Genomic DNA, 19,553 nt, shown 5'->3' with positions numbered 1-19,553 from the left:
AGTGGATCTTCTTTGCTGACAATGACCTTGGACTTGACTTTAAGGATGAACACATATGGTCAAACAATGCATTTTTGCCCGTTGTGTGAATACTCAGGAATATATGAAGCTCAGGTGTGTGGGGTGCAGTGCAGGTATATGCGGGGGAGAAATGGACAGGAGCAGGGGTGCCTTGCTTTTCCTGGGGAAGGGACGGGGTGGGTGGAGTCTGATCTGAAAGTTGATCTCACTTCGAAAGGCACAGCTGAGTGGCACATGCTCCTTCACATGGTGGCCTTCCCAGCTTCCATCTCTCATCCCAGACCTCCTGCCCCTTAAAGTGGAGGAGGGCAGAGGCAGCTGGAGACCAGAGGGTAAGGGGCTCTTCCTGACCAGCCCTCGCCTCAGACCAGCACACAGAAGTGACTGTCTGATGACACCTCCCAGCCATAAAATGAGGAAAGAAAGCCTTTTTCACCAAACAAGTTATTCCACAGAGGGAAGGTTTTGAAATGGGAAGATAAGCATTTGAAGGAACTAAGGACTCTTACTCACACCAGGCTCTTGCCTCCCTCCTCCCCACACAGCCCTCCCGTGCCAGCTGGTGATGGGTGCAGATCTGAGGAGATAAAGGCTCCTGGAGGAAGCTCTGAGAACAGATGGGGGAGAACCCAGGAGGGCAGGTTAACCCGGGTGCAGGCTGGGAGGCTGCGGTCCCCAACAATGGAGTGGGAACCACATGTTCCTCCTCTGTCTGATTCAACTACTATGTGCAGACGCCGGGGACAGACATTACCGGCACACAAGCAAAAGTCCCCACTCCCACGGCCTGGGGAACTCTCAGCAGGTGGCGGGTAAGAATTAGGGGAGATAAGCACTGGCCTGTTATGAGAGCCAGAGAGCCCAGCCAGGAGGAACGGCAGCCACAACCGCCTCCTCCCTGCCTCAGACTCTCCCTCCTCTGTCTTGGACAAAATCACTTGGGGTTTTGAACCCTTCACCCTGAGCCCTTGCCCCTCCCCCGGCCACTCCTCTGAGCAATAAGATGTTAATCCTTTTCCAAGAGATGCAGGAAAAATCAAAAGCAGAATTTTTTTCAGAAGCACTGAAAAAAGACACAGAAGCACAGAAGGGCTGCAGCAGGCAAATCAATGCACCCGCAACCCCCGCTTCAGCAGACTCCCCACCTCACCACTGCTCAGGCGAAGCCCAGCTGCACCTGTCCTGGTTTGCAGATGAGTAAGTGGAGGCTCCGTCAGGTTAGGAGGTGATTCGGTTAAAGGGCACAGGGATGTCTTGTGACAGAGGCTCTCTTGGAGTGGAAGAGGTGGCTGCCGGGCAGGAGTTTTTCCAGAGGGACTGGTGATTTCCTATGGTCACTCGGCAAGTGAGTGAGAGGGATGGAGGAGAGCCACAGCTCCTGCGGTCAAGTCTAGCCAGAGAGGTTTTAGAATTTGTACAGAGAGGCTCAGGGATAAGTCGGATGGAAGGGAAGCTGGGGCTTGTCTTAAGACTGCATTTGCAAAGGAAGCCATTTCTACTTAGAGAGTATGTTCATGAGCAGAGACTGGGAGAAGGGTGCCAGTGGCGAGTGTGTAAGGTAACTTATCCACAGAATCCAGGGATTAGGGCATGGACTTTCCAGAGCAAACAAGGCAAGGCTTCACCTTGGATTTGAAGACACCAGTCTTGCAGGAAGGAGCTACTTGGCATCACAGAATGGAAGGAGGCGAAGGGATCAAGTCGTTACAAATGGGGAAACTGAGGCCCAGAGAGGAGACTTCACCTCACTGGAGAGTTGGGAGACATGGGTCCTCATCCACCATCAGTCTGGGCTCCTCTCACCTCACCGGCTGCTTCTCTCCTACTTTGGTCCCCCCAGACTTCCACATGGAGTCTGGTACCTGGCAGTAGCTTCTGGATGAATTCAGCTGGATCCAGGTGACCCAAGGACTGACTGTTGCTAAAACTCATCCTGCCCCACATGCCAGTCCCGCGAGGATTTCCTCGGCTTTAACCGTGAATTCCAAATACACACAGGCGGTCACCTCTTTGCGTGTGTGTGTGTCCATGTGTGTGGGGTGTGTGTCAGTGATGACAAGGAAGTGTGTGAGGGGCTACAAGTGAGTGTGACTGGTTGTGAATGTGTGTGCCTGTGTGCATGAGGGCATTGGGAGAATAAGAATGAGGGTAAATGAGTGCATGTGTGTGTGTGTGTGTGTTGCAAGGCCCTGTTTCCAGGGCTACCAGACAGGTCTTGGGTGCGAATGGCCAACTGTCAATCCCAAAGACAGAGGAGGAGAACCACCTTCTGTCCTGTGCAGTCTGACCGCTAGGAAGCTGAAGCTCTAAGGAGAGAATTTTGAGAGGAAGGGACTCCTTTCCTCACTGCAGACGCCTGAGATCTCACACGTAAGCAAGCATGTGATTGCTTTAGAATTGAACCCACTGGAGGTGAAATGTTGTTTTCTAAACCATGAGTGATCAAATTGCCTGTATTTCACCTGCATCATTATTTCCTAAATGTAGAAAAGCAGGCTTTTCTGGAAGAGGGACCGTGAGCTCTGCTCCAGTGTAGACATACAGTAGGACTTTGATGAGCAGGGTTTAAATAAGCAAAATCATAGAACGGGTCCAAGAAAAAGGGCTGAAAAAATACAAGGGTCATGGGTTAACAGAGCAATTAATCAACAGGTTTCCACTGAGCACCTACAGGGATGGTATTTGTAGGGAGAAAGAAGCTGGATTTATTATTGCTGTGTTACAAAAATCAACCAGTGGGCTTATGCGTGTTCAGTAATAGATTTAAGCTCTTTGGTATCGCTTTCCCACCTGTAACACAGAGATGCTGCTAACTCTTCACAGGGCTCTTTTAGGTCTTAAAAGGACCACATAAAGACAGGTGTGTGTGCACATAAATTCATACAAGCATACATACTTACTTACCACTTAGCAACATGCCTGGCTTGAGGCAAAGCCTTCACAATTAGAGATTCTTGATCTTTCTATTAGAAAAAAATAGAACCAGTACTGAAATCATGGGTTTGGAGTGCTAATGGTGTTTTCACTAATACGCCTTTTTCTAAATGAAAAACGTCCATTTGTAGACCACCCCACGTTACACTGCACCAGCCACAGTTGAAAGACCACACCTGGATTCCTGCCTCTCTTGGGACTGTTGATTCCAGTCCGCAGGGGAGGCAGAAGCCGGGTTCCCAGGAGGATGCTCTGGTGGTACCACCCTCTCAGGTTTTGCCTGAATCCACTTGACGTGCCCTCATCAGACCCCATCCCGTTCCTTTCTCCCCAGTCCCCTGCAGCTACCCTCAGCCCCGAGCTGTCCACTCCCATTAGCATTTCCTTCTGCAGTTGAGACACCAGAGTGGGCTGACAGCCCTGTCAGTCCCTTTCTCACTAGACTGAGCAGGCGGATGAATAATTTCTGATTTCTCCCCACCTTGTTGGCAAATCAGAGCTGTCAGCACTCAACTCAGAAAGCTGCCAAGGGGACTATCCATGGGGAGGCAGGTGCTCTCAGGGCAAAGGGCACCTCAGCCCCCAAACCCACTGGTGGGGTCCAGCCCTGACCCCCAACAAAGGGTCTGGCCAGTGGGGTCTTCCCCTTTGGAAAAACACAAAGGGGACATTAAGTTTTCAGGCAAAATGTGTTGCAGGTGAGTTAGCCTCATCCCAGCAGAAAATTCTTCCCTGTCATTGGAGCAGAGGCTTCTAAGTCACTCCTTCGTCAAACAAATCTCTGCATGTGCCTTTAAGTCTAAAAATCACATTTAAATATTTGATTCGCTGCCATGAGCCAAGGAGAAAAACTACTGATGGATGCTATTTTGACGAGCTATTCGGAGAATGTGTCCTCGCTATTCACCTGCACAATTAGGGACCTGCCTCTCCCCACTCGTGCACTTTCAAGAAAGTAAAACAAATAAACGCCAAAGAGCTCAAAGTGCACGGGCTGCTGGCAGGGATTAAGGTGCAGAGTTTGCAAGGAAGTCGCTGAATGATCTATTTTATCCAGATTGTGTCTGTTGATTTTACTAGGGGATTTTTTTTTTCAGTAAACATCATTACATAGCAATGTGTGTTCTCATTTCTTTCGGGAGAAATGAAAGACATTTGTAACCAAAGAGATGAAATGATCACGCTTTTAAAATTTTTTTTCTTTTTTTAAGTGTCAGGAATACAGCCAGGGAGAAACAAAACCATATACCACAGAGGTCCCTGGAGCTCATCTCCCCCTAGACCCCTGGGGTCCCATCATCATGGTGAGAAGAAAACTCTTAAGTGGCAGCTACGTGAATCAACTCGAAAACACAGACCCAGGATGAGGTACCACAGTGGGACATCCGCCAGCCGGTTTCTCTTCATTTTTTTCTGGTGGCCAAATGTAAAGTTGCCATCATCCTTCAAAAGGGTTAGTCCAAAATATGGAACATTACTAAAACTCACAACTGATCAGAAAATCCATAGGGAAAGCAAGTATTTGTTTTTCCTCTATTGGATATGGCTGAAAGGATATGTCTTTTTTTTTTTTCCTGATTTGATTGTTTTGAATATTGAATAAACTCAGGGCTTGCCCTGTCTGAGAAATTGCTGGCATGCCTTTGGGGGTACATCAGCTAAATATTTTGCCCACGGCCAGCACCCAAGGTGCCCAGCAGACTGAGCCGCCTGCCTGGAAAGAGCGTTAAGCCTGAACCTGTTGCTGTCGGTTGGGTACACCCATCCTAGTAGCGGAGGGTGCTCCTGACATCTCACAGACAGAGGTCAGCGATGCTGCTGAACACCCTACAGTGCACAGCACATGCCCCAGGACAGAGAATGATCTGGCCCAAAAAGTCAGAAGTGTTGAGGCTGAAAATTCCTGTTTAAATATGTTTGTATTTAAGAAGAAAACTGGACACGTGCTGGAAATGTCAGAGGCTGAGAGGGAAAAGACCCAAGACCAGGCTGGGTTAGGAGGGAGGTGGGTCTTTCGTCCCAGCAAGAATCAGCAAGGGGCTGAGACCGCAGGCTTAGGTCACAAGGACTGAATCACTCTCCCAGAGGCTGAGGATTCAAATGTTCAACTAGAAGGCACCCACGGCTGGGCTTGCTGAGGATGGAACACAGCCGGAAATATTCTAGATCACACTGGAGCGTCTGCCCAGCAGCCCCATCCTCAAAGAGGGGCTCCAACCATCGTATCTGTAGTCCACGGACCCACCACTTGTCAGAGCTGACTGGATGAGGAGGGGAAAACTCACCCAAACATGGCTCCTGGTTTTGCTTTGGAGAACGTCCATTCTAGTGAGGTTGAGATGACTCAAGCTCAGTCAATCAGACCCTCTCCTAGGAATCTGACTTTGAGCAGCCTTAAACAAGAACGGGAAATGCTGATTTTATCCCAGTGGAGGTGCTCAGGGAACCACTCCTCAGTTTCCACTCTCTAAAACCCCAGAACTCCCCCTAAATACAGCCCTTCCTGAGTTTCTGTTTTCAGTTGGAGTTGGAGGCTTCTAAAAGCCCTTTCAATAAATTCTCTCTTTTTGGTGGGGGGGTGTGTGCTGGTGGATGAGTTGCCTATGACTGCAGTAACAAATTACCATCAACTCCATGACTCCGTGACTCCATAAAACAATGTACATTTATTATCTCACAATCCTGGAGGTTTGAAGTCCAAAATCAGTCACAGGGCTAAAGTCAAATGATGGCGGGCTGCGTTCTTTCTGAAAAGTGGATTGGGAGAATCTATTTCCTCTCCTTTCCCAGCTTCTGGAGGCCATGCTCATTCCTTGACTTATGGCCCCTCCCCTGTATCACTCTAACGTCTGCTTCCATCTTCACATCTCCTACTACTGACTGATCCTCCTGCCTCCCTTGTGATCACATCAGCCTCATTGGACTAATCCAGAATAATCTCCCATCTCAAGATCCTTATTCACATCTGTAAAATCCCGTTTACCAGGGAAGAGACCATACTCACAGGTTCTGAGGATTAGGACATGGACATCCTCAGGGACCATTACTCTAAGAGTCAATTTCTATTGCTTGCAACCAAAGAATTGTGACTGATACAGTAAAAGTCACAAACTAAAGGTCTAAAGATATTACATTTTGCTTTTAACTTGAATTAGAAGGCCTTAGGAATGGCTAGAACCCCACTATTCACTGAAGCCCTGGGACTCTCTTTTGCTTTTAGTTGTTTAAGTTGTCTGCCTAACCCTTGAGGGCACTAGGTTTGCCATCCATGTAGCAGATTTATGACTATGGGTTCCAAAGACTAACTCTATATCACTACCTGAATAATTTAGGACTTAGCAGATGGATACAGTGGGATCAATGTCCTTCTTGGCAATTCCAGCCAAGGACAGAAGGATGTAATATAGTCAGAAGAATGGAGAGATCCATGGATGGATGGATGGGATGACTGGTTGGATGAATGTAGGATAGATGGATGGACAGATGGTGGGATGGATGGATGGATGGATTAACATTAAAAAATAGACTATCAGGGGTTTACCAGGATGAGGTCCCAAAAGTAGGAAAGATATGGAAGAAAAATCAAATAGGATATGTTTATGGCATACACAAAAATAAAAGGAGGTGGAAACATTGCTGTTTTGGTTTGTGTTGGAAATAAAATTTCTCTTGAAAATAAACCTCCTGTTGGTTTTGTTTCTGCAAAACAAATAATAGGCCGCTGCTTACAAGCTCATTACAGAGAGAATCCAAGCCACCCACCCTCAGCCCCTCCAGTCCATTTGGAAGATCTGGTCCAATGAACCAAGAATCCAGGAAGGAGACTGGGAGTGGGAAGAGGACAGAAGCAAATGCTCTCAAATAGCTATAAAAAAAAAACCCGAGGTTCGAAGAGAAAAAGTAATCATCCCATAATTGACTGTTCACTAATGGAATCTATTAATTTATGGCCACAAAAGAATCAGCTAATTTGTGGTTAATGGTGTTTAAAAGATAAACAACATAGATTAACTCTACGGAGCACAACCGCAGTGTTCAGGGATCTGTCTGCACAGACAGCTGTCCATGTGGGAGAGGGAGGGTGGTGGTGGTCGGTGGTCATCTGGGAGGGAGAAGATTTGGGAGGGAACAGTGAGTCCCATTCTCCGAAGGAGCCTCTTCATCCTCAGGGGTTTCCTTTCAAATGGTACATCCTCCCCTCTGAACCTTACATCATCCCTGCTGTTCTTTCACAAATCCCACCCACACAGCAGCCCCCAACCTGACACATCCATTCCCGCCTCGGGGCCTTTGCTCTTGCCGTGCCTGCTCCTTGGACTGCCTTCCCTTCCCCTCCTGTGAAAATAACACAGATTAGTAAGAGCTAACTGAATGAATCTTCACTTGCATCAGACGCCACACTAAGTGTTTCACACATATTATCTATCTCACGGATTCCTCAAAATCCCCTACGAAGCTGGGCCAATCTTACAGGTAAGAAAACTGAGGACTAGAAAGGTGAAGCAATTTGCCCAAAGTTTCACTGTGGATACACAGTGGGTCTGACACCGGAATCCAAGTCTGATTCCAGAATTCAAGCTCTAGACAAGAATTTCTCAAATCTGGTTCATTCTCATCACAATATGTTTGCCATTTCTTTCTTTAAATCGACTCCTTCCCTCCCCTTTTTTTTCTTTGCAATTTTCCCTCCAACCCTAGCCATATTATCCCAGTCTGATAACTTAATAATATATTTGTCTTTAAGACAGATTTGGAGTAAATACCTGACTACTAAAATACACATTTGCCTGGTACCCACCTTATAATCTTGTAAACTGCCAGTGGTACAAGAACTATACAAATCCCGACCACGTACCCCGACAAATCATAATCAAGTGGCTGTGTGTGCAGTCTACCATAGCCAGCATCCTGCGTGCACTGCCGAATTTTACCCTCTGTCAACCCTTGCCCAATACAACCCATCCTTTGAAATGCACCAGAAGCCTCCCTCGTTCCGGAGCCCGCCTTGACTCCTCCAGCCCACAGACATCCTTCCCTTTGCGGACAGAAAATTCATGTCATTAGCAAACCACTAAAAGGCAGGATGAAAATAAGGATATAGGATTTGTTTCCTCAAGTAGATTGTAAGATCCTGGAGGATTGGGGTGGGGTGGGGGGGAGTATCTCCTATATATTGAAAGCTAAGTTCTGAGAAACAGAGATGGACGCACATAGTAGGTATCTCATACAGCCTAGGGAAGTGGCTGGTGGGGGTACAGTGTGGAGAGGTGAGAAGACATCACTGGCACAGCTGGGTTTGGGCTGCTCAGAATTCATCCTGGGAACACGTCCTCCACTCTCTCAGCCCAGTGCTCCAGGGTGACTCTGACCCAGGCCTGGACAACTGCTGCTGAACATCCCCTAAGCCACTGTGAGTGGTTCAGAAATGGGGCTGTGACCCAAACTTGGCAGAGGGAGTCAGGCTCAGGACTTTCATCAAAATGCTTGGGAAAGAGAAGGAATCTGCCCTGCTGAGCCTGACTCTCAGACATAGGCCTGGAGCTGCTGGAGTCACCTTGCTCTCACAAGGAGCCTGGGCATTAAAACCCCCATGGAAGAGGCAGACACATGGAGAGAGGGCAGGGTGACACTGTTTGGGAACCTGGATCAAGACATTCCTAAAATAAGATCTACCCTTGGCTTTTTTCAGCCAATCAATCTCCTTTGGGCATAAGCCTTTTTTGAGTTGAGTTTCTATCACTTGCAACCAAAATGCCCTGGAGGAGCCATTCACCAAGAGTCAGGACACCAGACTCTGACTGTATCTTCATGTGACCCTGGTGAGTCATTTCATCTTGCATCACCATGACCACTCCTTTAAGGATGCTTTCCCGCCTCCTCCCCCATCCCTTCCTGTCCTAGTCCAGTCCCATCACTCCCCAACATTAAATTCTGTACTCCTGACCTTGTTTGCTAGTCATCTGTCTCACTCACTAGTGCTCAGAACAGGCATGGCACATAGGAGGTCCTTGGTAAATACCTGTTGCATGGTCCTGCCTCTGTTTCTCCACCTGTGAAATGGGAGGGAGGCATTGCATTTTCCATCGGGATCCTTCCAGCAGGGCTGTGCTTTGCTTCTATTACTGTTTCCCAGACCTTTGAGAACGTGGAGAAAGGGTCTCACCCATAAGCACTGGAGTGTCTCCCAGCAAACCGCCTCCTACTCACAAGGAAGGAGGTGGTGTGATTTTCCTCCTTCACTTCTTCCTCTACCTACACAAGCTTGTTAACCAGGAAGTCCTTCCTGGTGTCTAATCCAATCTTTCATGCTGCAACTCAAGTCTTTTCTCATGCCTGGAGTTCAGCAGACATTCCAGCCCACATAAGAGCAGAAAAGAACCAGTTTAAAGTGAGAAGAAACACTGAGGAAAAAAATAAAAACTCCTTCACTCCAAAGATGCCCTCATTTTTTTCCCACAACCAGTTTCTGACTTTGCAGAAACTTCCTTTCTTGTCTACACCTGCAAACAAAGCTCTTCTGGAGATGTGGGTATGAAAGATGAGAATAAAATAAATAAACTATCTGTTTAATCGTTCCCATTGTCAAAACAATGGTCGGGCCAAAATACCTATGCTCTGATTCATCCCAACTGACATCCGCTCAGAGGGAGGAGGCGGGAGTTGACAGAGTAAATACTTCCAAACCCATTTTTCAGATGAGCTCAGAAGAGAACAGGAGGTTCTGCAGTGAACCCCACAGTAAATGACAGAAGCGAAACCACTGCCTTTCTAGGATCAAGCATTCTGTCTCCTCTCAATTTAAAGGAAGGCAAACACACTGTCTAGGATGCAGGTTTCATCACTGATTGATTCATTCATTTGGGAGAATAAAAAGCCTGCACCGAGCACTTTCCGTGCACAGGAGCTTGGTGCCTTCCTGGAGGCTCTGTTCACCCTCCCCCACCCTTTGAGGGAGGATGTGCAGGAATTATCTGTCCATTGGCTGGGTTGGGGAGGTTTAATGACTTAATGGTTGAAAATATTTTTCCTAGTTTGTTCTTTGTCTTTTCATGGTATCTATGGTCTTTCTTGATATCCAGGAATTTTTAATGTTTATATGATGAAAGCTTTTTGTCTTTCTTTGGAAGGTCTGGCTTTACATGCCTAGAAAGGGCTTCACTGGGGAGTGACTTCTAGGGCCCTGTTCAAGGTCATCCTATGATAGTCAGGGGACAAAGGAAAAGATCCTGATCATTCCTTCATTCTACAAATGAGAGGACTGAAGCTCCATGGTGAGTAAGCACGGCCCAAGGTAGCAGCCCTGACCCTCTGCCCAGCCCTCCTTCCACTACGTAATTAGTTAGAGACAGATTCCTAATAAAAATTAAGAAAAGACAGAGGACTCTTGTCTGGCAGGGCTGCATTGCCAAGTGACCGTCACAGCTCCTCCAAAGTCAAAGGCCATTTTATTCACTCAACACACATCTAGTTCACTCGGGACATCTGCCCAACCGACCACTGTGGCAATGAGCCCTACCATCATTCCCACAGAAGGCTTTTCCAGGCTCATGAGGCCGAACACCACAAAGGAAAAGACAAAATGATTCAACATAAACATTAAAAATGCCAGGGTGTCAAACACCACCACCAATAAAATTTTAAAACATGTAACAACTAAGAAGAATAGTTCCAACATATATGACAAAATTTTAAGACCGTCAAAATATACAAAGTTCTTACAGATCAATAAAAATGGCTAAAGAAAAATGAGCAATGAATCACATAAGTGGAAATGCACATGGGCAGTAAACTTATGAGAAATGTTTAAATTCATTAACAATCAAAGCAATCGAAATGAAAACTGTAATGAGATAACTTTTCATGCTGTTCGGAGTAGCAATATTAAAAAAGAACAGAAACACGCAGTGATACCAAGGATGGGAGAAACACTGCGACTACTGGAGGGAAGAGGGCCTTGGCCTCTCTGAGTTCTGTGATATATATTAAAATCCTTACAACGTGCATTCTTTCTTGTTCTAGCATTTTTCTGTTTCTAAGGAATTATTCAGAACCTATGGATAAGGAAGAAATTTACCCCTATACCATTTCTGTGGGAAAAGCTGGAAGCAGCCTTATCTGTTCAAAATCAAGGAACTGGTGAAATATGCTATAGCACAGATTTCCAACATAATATTATGAAGTCATGGAAAAGAAGGATACTTCATGAAAGATAACGACAGTATACTAAGTTCAAAAATCAGGGATCTGTGTTTTCTGTGTTTCAACTGATATATACCAAGAATGGCAAGGGTGAGAGAGAAGAGACTCTACTGCTGTTGGAAATGTTATTTATCATAAACTTTCCAGACTAACACAACAGTCCTTATCAAAAGTCTTCATATGTGTGAAGTAAAACCAGTCGTTTTACTTCTAGGAATTTACCCTAAGGAAATAATCAGAGATGTGTGCAAAGATCTATGTTCAGGGATGTTCACTGTAGAGTTATTTACAAGAGCAAAAAGTTGGAACCAGCCTAAACATCCAACAATGAGGAATTGTTCAAATAGATGTTGGCTTGCTTTCACAGTGAAGGGCTATGCAATCATTTAAATTGATATCAAATATTGAATAAGAAAACAAAAGATTCTTGATACGAAGCAAAAAAAAAGTTTAAGGCAGCTCAGGCTGTAGGACAGCAATACTGTCAAACAGTATACGCAATAAATTAGGAATCCTTATACACGAAAGAAGGCTGAAAGGTATTGTGTTTGCAGTGATAATCACTGGGTGATGGGATTCTGGGTAAGCTTTACTTTTTCTTCGCATTTTCCTACATTTTGTCATTTCATGTACATGTTATCTCTCACAGTCAGATTTTTTTTTAAGGGGGAAAAAAAAACCCAGGAACATTTACACTAAAACGGACTTGTCATTTATATCTGTGATTCCAATTTCCAGGACAGGCTGCTAGGTGTTGACAATTGCCTGGGGAATCAAAAGGCCAGGTTCATGGTTAAAATAGATCCCCTCTGGACATCCTCTCTTGGTGCCACTGAGAATCAGTCCAACCCTCGAAGCCATGTTCAGCCACCCCCACAAATCTTCAGAGCACTGAGAAGAAAATCAACCTGTTTTCAATATTCGGGGACAGAATCCAGTCAAATCCAGCTGGCGTTCACTGCGGCTGACACTTGCTCAATCATCTCTGTGTTGTGTAATGATGAAGAGTTAGCTGTGTTCTCAGAAAGCCCATTGTCAGGACAGGACAGACGTTTCCAAATATGTGTTCTGGGGCTCATCCTTTTTCCTGTGGGGATGATCAACCCATTTGCTAGAGATAATTAAAGTCACAGAAAGTCTGCAACTGCTCCCCTGTCGTCTGGACGTATACCCCAGAGGATCCTGGGCGGAGAGCTAGACTTAAAAATCAAAGTGAACCTCATGCTGATGGGGACCAAGTTGAGGCAGGGGCGGGGGGCAGGTTGCAAGTGGCGAAGCTCCAAAACAAGGGATTAAGTGACTCACCCAAGATCACTCTCAGCCAGGTGCAGTGGGAGGAGACACAGCCAAAAGACCCAGAGGGCGAGGTCAGGGAATCGGAACAGTGGGCAGCAGGGCACCTTCTAGAAGGAAGGAGCTCTCCTTGGCAGCTGCCTTAGAGACTGGACTTGAGGGGAGAATTCTGGGCTCACCAGTAAGTCCTTGGGATCCTATGTGGACAACTCCTGGGGGTGCTGGCCCTCCCTCCCTTCCTTCCTCCCTTCCTTCTCCCATAACTACCTACTAAGCACCCAGCATGTGTCAGCTCTCTGCTTAGTGCTGCATTCACAACAATGAACAAACCCAGACAGAGGCAGACAGACCCCTGTTTGAATGGCATGCACCGTCAAGCACAGCGCTGCCCATTCAAAATGCAATGAGAACCATCTACGTGATTTAAAATTTTATGGGAGCTACAATTAAAATCATTTTTTAAATAGGTAAAACTAATTTTCATCATCTATTTCATTTAACCCAATATATCCAAAATATTATTCCATACATAGTTTTAACATTTTAAAATTATTAATGGCATATTTTGCATTCTTTTTTTCATACTAAGTCTTTGAAATCTGGTGTTTCCATTTGGCTCAGGCACATCGCAAGAGCTCAACAGCCCCTGTGTCTAGAGCAAGTACTGCTGACATTTAGACCAAATACTTCTCTGTCATGGGGGCTGTCCTGTGCATTGTAGGGTCTTTAGCAGCCTCCCTAGATGCCAGTAGTATCCCAACCCTCCAGAGGTGACGACCACAAATGTCTCCAGATACTGCCAAATGTCCCCTGGAGGTGGGGAGCAATACTGCCCCTGGGTGAGAACCACTGGTCTGCTGGCCATCACTCTGGACAGCACAGGCCCAGGAGGAGGGACGATACAATGAGCAACTGTGATGCACCAGGGCAAATGCTCAGATGGGGGACATGCCAGCAGTGGGATGGAGGAGGATCGGCTGACCAAGGCTGGTCCAGGGAGGCTTCCCAGAGGGGTAGGGTCCCAGCCAAGACCTTTCTCAAGTGTGACAACCACCCATGCCCCAGAACACTGAGCAGACCCGTACCTGCTCTGAGCCTCAATTTTCCTGCCTGTGAAACAAGGACAGCAATGTCCATCCCACCCACACAGCATCTACACACAAGGGCTTGCACACGATTTTGGATATGAATATAATCAGTGAAGAATAAAAGCATGCTTTAGACAAGACTCATGAGCAATGTTATTCTCGTGGGGATTTGCAAAAACTCTCTTCTCTGCTTCCCTCAAAGGTTATTCAGTCAGCACAGGATGGAAGAAAATGAGACTTTGATTGCAAGTCGCCCAACTCCAGAGATCCTACTCTGCTGTTAAGAATAGCAGGGCAATAGGAAGCCACTGGAAGGTTCTGCCCTCAGTGTCTCCCCCAGTGCAGGCAGAGCCTTTGACTTTCAGACATGTGTGAGCTGGTGGTGGACAAGGCGGGCATACCTGACCCTCCCTCCATGCTTCCCAGAGCTGGAGCTGGCCGCCAGGCAGAGGTCACACCCAGGTGACTGCACAGCAACACGCCCTCATAGCTGATGGAATGAAGACAAAAAGAAAGAATCTGTCTCTGCAATCTGGCTTGAGAGCCCAGATCCTCTGCCTCCCTATTCCAAAAGGCAGATGCATTGGAGTCAGTTAGTTGGGTACAAACCCAGAGGCTCCTGTACCCAGACCAGAAAACCAGGCCCAGAAAACCAGTGACAGTTCTGACCTGGCATTTGTAAGTGTGAGTCCTAGACCCAGACTGGCTGCCTCTACGGCTTCTAGCAGGAAAGACAGCAGCGGGAGGCTTTGGTTGACTGGAGGCAGCGCTTGGCCGAGGGACAAGCATGCTCACTGCCTTCAATGTGGTTCTGTTCAAATCAAGGTAAAGTTGAAGGCTGGAGGCGGAAAAAAGTAATATAAACAAAGACCTCACACCTGTCAGGACGAACCAGGCCTTTGAGCTGACCAGGGTGGATGCAGGCTCACTGAACTTGGAGGGGAAGAGCAGAGGTGCAACTTCCCAGAGAAAGCGGTAAATCAAAGGCAAACTGAAGGCTGCAGGGCTGGAGCTGGTGGTGTGGGGCTGGCTATACTTCCCCAAGCATCTCTCTCCAGGGCTCAGAGCCTCAGTTTCCCCATCTGCAGCAGCAGGTGATTATACAGTGGCTTAACATGTGCCAGGGACTTCACCTATGTTATTCCCCTTAATCTTGACAGTGACTCTACAAAGCTAGCCTTTCTGATTCCTTCTGCAGATAAGAAAATGCAGTATTCAGAAATTCAAAGGAAGTTCTTAAACCTAGTACATCTGACGCCAGACCTGCGCTCTTTAATTTCCCAACACTTACAAAATGCTCCTAAAACATCATCAACAACCACCAGGAAATAACCAGCACAAGCATGGTGCTTCCTCTATGCCAGGCACGCTTCTAAGTGCCTTTAGTCATTGCAGAAACTCTCTGAATTGGGCATTATATTATCCCAATTTTACAGATGAGGAAATTGAGGCCCAGATGGAAAATAAACCAGTGTTTCTCAATTTTTTTCCCCATCATCACTCCACTAAGGAGACTTTTTGGACATTTTCCCCTCTTCACTGCCATCCCATGAAATCTTAATACCACAGATACATATCTGTTGACGCACTATATGAATATCTGGGCTTTATACATAAAAAGAATTGTTCTCCCCTCTCCCCCACGAGCCAATTTTCGCCTCTTTAGGGGAGATAGCACTTTCATTAGAGAATGCATGAAAATAAAAAGATGTCCAAGATCAACTAAGTTTGCAAAATTCTCTTAGGGATTCACCACACACTTAAGCCTCCTAAAAGAAGGGTCGGGGAGAGCAGCTTAACTACCTTCAGTTCAGTATTTTCCTGGCCTCTTGACAATGGAAACCTGTTTATCAGGAGTTTCTAGAAGCATCCCACGTGCAGATACCGTCATTCTGTCTGCTCTGGTCCCTTCTCACTTTCTAGGTAAACGAAATGCTTCGCCCACTGGGTAACGGCTCCTCCCCTCACTCAGACCGAAAGTGGTAGTATGTGCCGTCAATCACCAGGCCCCGCCCCTTGGTCACAATGATTGGTGAAGGGGTAGGCACTCGACAGAAGCTGAGCCAATCAAAACTCTTCCGTTTCCAATGGGCCTGCTTAGAGGTAAACTAATTTCTATCACGAAACAAAGCATGTAGGCAGACAACTGCCGGAGGTCACGATCTCAGCTTCTCTGGAGCAGTCTGAGAAAATACAGACGGACAGAAGCAGGGGCAGGAAAGACAGCCCTGACTGGATGGGCTTCTAGATCCAGTGTCCCTGACACCCCTTGGCTTCTCATTTCTCAGTTTCCTTACAGGAGCTAACAAATCCCCCTTTCTGGTTTCAGCTGGTTTGAACTAGGTTTCTGTCACTTGCCACCAAACAATTCCTCCTGATAAACCTCAGCGTGAATGTACCTTGGCAAGATCTGAGCAAACCTACTGAAAAAGTTTTTGAGACTTGGGGAAATTTGAATATGGACTGGATATTATGTGGTATTGAGAAATTATTATTGTTTTAGTTAAGTGTGATGGTGGAATTGTGGTTACTTGGAAAAAATACTTACTTGTTAAGGATATATAGAGAGAAATATTTTGGGGTGGAATGATTCAATGTCTGGGATTTGCTTTAAAATATTTCAGAACCTCTGTCCCCACTCCCTTGAGGAAGGAGGGAAGGAAATATGGGAAACGAACATCAGAATGATAATTGTTGACGCTGAGAACACGTGTGTGGGAGTTTCTTATCCTATTCTCAGGTTTTAAATATTCCATTAATAAAAAGTTAAAAATAAATAAGAAGGAAAGAAAAGCCTGCAGTCTTCTCAGAGAAAGCAATGATTTCGGATCAATGGAAAAAGGAGTAGGAAGCAGCACAGTTCATTCATTCATTCATTTATTCATCAAATTAACCACTCACCATGGGAAGGCACTGAGCTCTGTACTGAACACAAAGGGGCAAATAGGACATTGGTCTCCCTGCCTTCAGGGAGCTCCCAGCCAAGCAGAGACCAGATAGATGGCCAGGAGTAACTTATTCCCAGGTTTGTGCAATTCACAGAAAAGCCAGGCTCTGTGAGGACAGAATTAGTTTTTCTCTATCCAGTCCAGTTTGAAAGGGTAAGACTTTGGCCCAGCTTCTGTCCAGTGCCCACCCCAATCACTGTGGCCAAGGGCGGGGCTGAGGGACAGCCAGGACTGAGTAGGGACCAGGATGAATCCTTCAGTGTGAGGCCCATGGCCTGTTTGCAGGGACCTGTGCATGCAGGAAGGAGGAAGGACCTGGAGGAGAGAGAGACAGAACAGCCTCTGCTGGAGCCTTTGCCTTCTGGGAAGAAGAAAGCCATGTTGCTCAGGAATCTTAATATCTCACGGATTCCAAGAGCTTACCAGCTGCTGGGCATGCTGTTAAGTACATTATTTCACGTGACCCTCCAAAGGCAACTCTGTAAGGCTGAGAGTGACATTATCCCTACCTTACAGTTGGAGAAACCGAGGCACAAAGGAGAAGGCCAGGGTCTGGAGCTTGAGCAAAGAAGGGCCTTGTTCTAACAAAAGCAACTTCGCTGGCCAACTGGAAATGCAGCTTCAGGTCTTCCAGTAGACGTAGCTGTCTCGCTCTCCCAGCAACTGAGTTTTTATTAAACGTTTGCAGCTTTTTCTGCAAATGTTGTCACACGAAACTTTGTTATTTTAATTGGTAGCTATTCCTGTGGGCTCCTGCTGGGAGAACAAAAGCTGCTAAGAAATCAGTGCTCCAGGCAACTTTTCTTCGATATAGGGAAAGGTAAGGAAAGGTGTGTTCACAGCCCCAGCAAGCAGGCTCTGGATAGAGCTGACATTTTGGTTTAATGTTAACCATTAATGAATAGGTCTGTGCTGCACCTTCTCCACGGAGTCTCTCATTTTACCCTCCCACATCTGTATGAGGTGAGCCCTAGAACTGTTCCCATTTTACAGATGGGAGGCTTAAGGAGATCAAGTAATACTACTAATACCATATTTCTTTAAATCAAAGGCATTCTGTAATTTTATGTGACACTAAGAAAAAAATACACCCAGCTATCATTGTAAGACAGTATTGACTATAAGATGAATCTTGACTTTACAGACATTAAAATATGCCTCTAGGAAACCCATGGCTAAAGGCAATGTGTTATCCTGGGTTGGATCCCAGAACAGGAAGAAAGAACATTAATAGAAAAACTGGTAAAATCCAAAAAGTTTAGTTAATAGTACTGTTAACATGTTCGTTTTGACAAATGTACCATGGCTGTGTAAAATGTTACTACTAGGAGAAGCTAGGTGAAAGGTATAGAGGAATCCTCTGTACTATCTTTGCAACTGTTTTGTAAATCTAAAATTATTCTAAAATAAAGTTTATTTTAAAAACATTAATAAAAATATGGTAAGTGCGAACACTGATGCAGCACTTGCGTCTGGGCACTAGTGTGGTATCGGGGAAAGGACAACACACAGACCAATGGAACAGAATAGACTCCAGAAACAGATCCACACACGTAATGCCAACTGATCTTCATCAACAGTGTCAAGGCAATTCAGTGAAGTGGGGAAAATCATTCAACAAATGACACTGGAACAACAGGACATCCATATACAAAGAATGAACCTCAACCCATGCCTCACACCATATACAGAAAATGAGTTAATGTGGATCATAGGTCTAAATGTAAAACCTGAAACTATCAATCTTCTAGTAGAAAACATTGGAGAAAATCTTTGTGACTGTGGATTATATCCAGGATTTTTTCAAATAGAACACAAAAAAACACAAAACATAAATGAAAAACTTGATAAATTAGACTTTTATCAAAATTTAAAATTTCTGTTCTTCATAAGGCACTGTCATATAAATGAAAGGACAAGCCACAGACTGGGACATTATGTTTGCAGAAGATACCTCTTTAAAGGACTGGTATACAGAATATATAAATAACTCTCACAATAGAACAATAAAAAACAAATGACTCTGTTAAAAATTTGAACTGACACCTCACCAAAGAACATATATGGATGTCAAAATAAACAAATGAAAAGATGCTCCATATCACTAGAATGGCTAAACAAACAAAACAATCCCCATTCTCCCCAAAATAACCTACCTGACAATACCAAGTGCTGACGAGGTTGTGGAGAAACTAGGAGCCTGTCACACCGTTGGACAGAAGGCAAAACTGTACAACCACTTTGGAAAACATTCTAGATTTACCCTCCATATTTACCCAAGATAAATAAAAACATATGTTTACATATAAACCTGTATGTGAATGTTTATAATGGCTTAATTCATAATCACCCAAAACTGGAAGCAAGCCAAATGTCCATCAACAGGTAAAAGGATAAACAAACTGTGGTATATCTATACAGTGACTAAGTATTCAGCAATAAAAAGGAACAAACTACTGCTACACACAGCAGCATGAAGGAATTTCAGCTGCGTTGTGCTAAGTGAAAGAAGTCGACTCAAAAGCTATATCCTGTGTGATTCCATTTCTATGACGTGCTGGAGAAGCAAAACTGCAGGGACAGAAAAAGATCATTAGTTGCCACAGGCTGAGAGGAGGGGTGGTGGCTGACTAAAAAGCAACTAAGGAAACTTTTAGGGGTGATGGAAATGTATAGCTTGGTTATGATGATGGTTACACAACTGCGTATGTTGCAAAATTCACAGGACTATACACCTAAAAAGGGTGGATTTTATTGTGTCTATAAATTATACCTCGATAAACTTGACTTAAAAAAAAAAGTCAGCCCCAACTGAGAGCCAGCTCATAATTGTGTGTTATTTGACCCATGTAATTTTTGGAGGGCAGGGGACAGAGTGGGTAAAATTGAAACTTTCTTGTCATCATTTAAAAATCAGGAGATTTCATCAAAAACTGTGTATATCCACTTTTCTTGATACATCTGAGGCTCTGGTAACACTGATCTCTTTCTTACCTGACGAGTATCAGCTATATCTGGTCTGTAGCCACCCAGAGACAGAATGTACATTCTCCAATTTGCCCCAATCCCC

The 19,553-nt window shown here is 45.3% G+C and overlaps 1 long non-coding RNA gene across 1 annotated transcript; it reads right to left on the bottom strand.

Moving 5' to 3' along the window:
• Positions 1–9,002: 9,002 nt before the first annotated feature.
• On the bottom strand, positions 9,003–15,519 carry LOC140687471 (uncharacterized). Its single transcript, XR_012061855.1, has 3 exons — positions 15,339–15,519; positions 12,063–12,241; positions 9,003–9,090 (listed from the first exon to the last, which is right to left on the bottom strand). It is a non-coding gene; the product is annotated as an uncharacterized lncRNA (long non-coding RNA).
• Between the last annotated feature and the right edge of the window lie 4,034 nt (positions 15,520–19,553).

The sequence above is a fragment of the Vicugna pacos genome, chromosome 19 (assembly GCF_048564905.1).
Source record: "Vicugna pacos chromosome 19, VicPac4, whole genome shotgun sequence".
In the NCBI taxonomy this organism is placed as follows: Eukaryota; Metazoa; Chordata; class Mammalia; order Artiodactyla; family Camelidae; genus Vicugna; species Vicugna pacos.
The sequence above is the reverse complement of the archived record's forward strand: the minus strand, read 5'-3'. Positions and strand labels throughout refer to the sequence as shown.